General features: G+C 42.4%; 1 pseudogene; it reads right to left on the minus strand.

The window, feature by feature from the left end:
* Positions 1-254: 254 nt before the first annotated feature.
* LOC132498838 (large ribosomal subunit protein uL6-like) lies at positions 255-1,028 on the minus strand (annotated as a pseudogene).
* Positions 1,029-1,249: the final 221 nt, after the last annotated feature.

Consider the following 1,249-nt stretch of genomic DNA (forward strand, 5'->3'; position numbering starts at 1 on the left):
TGCTTAGAAGTAGAAGACCCATAAGAAGTGTTTGTTTTAGTTCTAACATCACATTGATGGCTGATAATAAGAGTGAAAGATTGGTACCCTTGCCCTGAAGATGCTTTGTGCAGTGTTTGCTTTTTTTTTTTTAAGAAAAAGTCCCAAATCAAAAGAGCTTTTATTGAATCTTTAATATATCACAAATGAGTCTGAAGAATCATCTGGTATCTTTCTGTTTCTGTAGCCAGACCACTCGGATCTTGTTCATCAGCCTACTGAACTGTTCCTTTTTCAGAAACATAGATACCATCCAAAAGTTTTCTGATGTCCTTGTTTTTAACTGTTGTGGCTTGCTAAGTCAAAGCAGCTGAATTTTTTTTAAACATCTTTATTGGAGTATAATTGCTTTACAATGTTGTTTTAGTTTCTGCCATACAACAAAGTGAATCAGCTATATGTATACATATATCCCCATATCCCCTCCCACTTGCGTCTCCCTCCCACCCTCCCTACCCCACCCCTCTAGGTGGTCACAAAACACTGAGCTGATCTCCCCGTGCAATTCAGCAAGCAGCTGAGTTTGACACAAGTTCAATATCATTTCCTTCAAGAATCGACTCATCCTTCTGGGCTTGAGATACTGAACAAGCAACGCCTGGCCTCATCTGAACGCTGCGGATGTATTTTTCACCCCCAAAATTTCAGATTTCAACAAGAGAACCATTCTCCTGAATAGCAACGTTGATGAGGAAGTGAGCATACACAGACCTCATCTGTAACGGAAGCCCATTGTAACACCCTTGATCATGTTCTATACATGACTATAGATAGTGTAAACAGTTGCCAGTTCCTTTCTATTTCCCTACCATTTGTCAACCCGGAGCCTCTTCTTTTTCTTTCCAAGGAGACTGACTTCTACACTGATGTGATTGAAGTCCCATTGCAGGGTGCCTCTGGGGCCCTTCACAATAACTGTGTGTCCCTTCGGAGTAACGTGGACATTTTTTTTGAATGTCGACAGTCTGATTGTTGAGAATGGTCTTCATTCTTGCAGCAGATGCAGCAAAGAGCTGCTGTGTGTTTTAATTGAATATTGCCTTTAGGTGGGTCAGGCACTTCTAAGTTCTCACAGTAATCCCTACACCCTGTCGTTCCCTGGGAGGAAATCAGCTTTCCACAAGCCTGCTCTACCTACACTCACTCATCTTTCCCTTGTGTACTCCGGGCCTATCACTGCCAGGCACCTTGGCTTCCACTGGCTTTTCCC

This window comes from Mesoplodon densirostris, chromosome 11 (assembly GCF_025265405.1).
Source record: "Mesoplodon densirostris isolate mMesDen1 chromosome 11, mMesDen1 primary haplotype, whole genome shotgun sequence".
NCBI classification, from domain to species: Eukaryota; Metazoa; Chordata; class Mammalia; order Artiodactyla; family Ziphiidae; genus Mesoplodon; species Mesoplodon densirostris.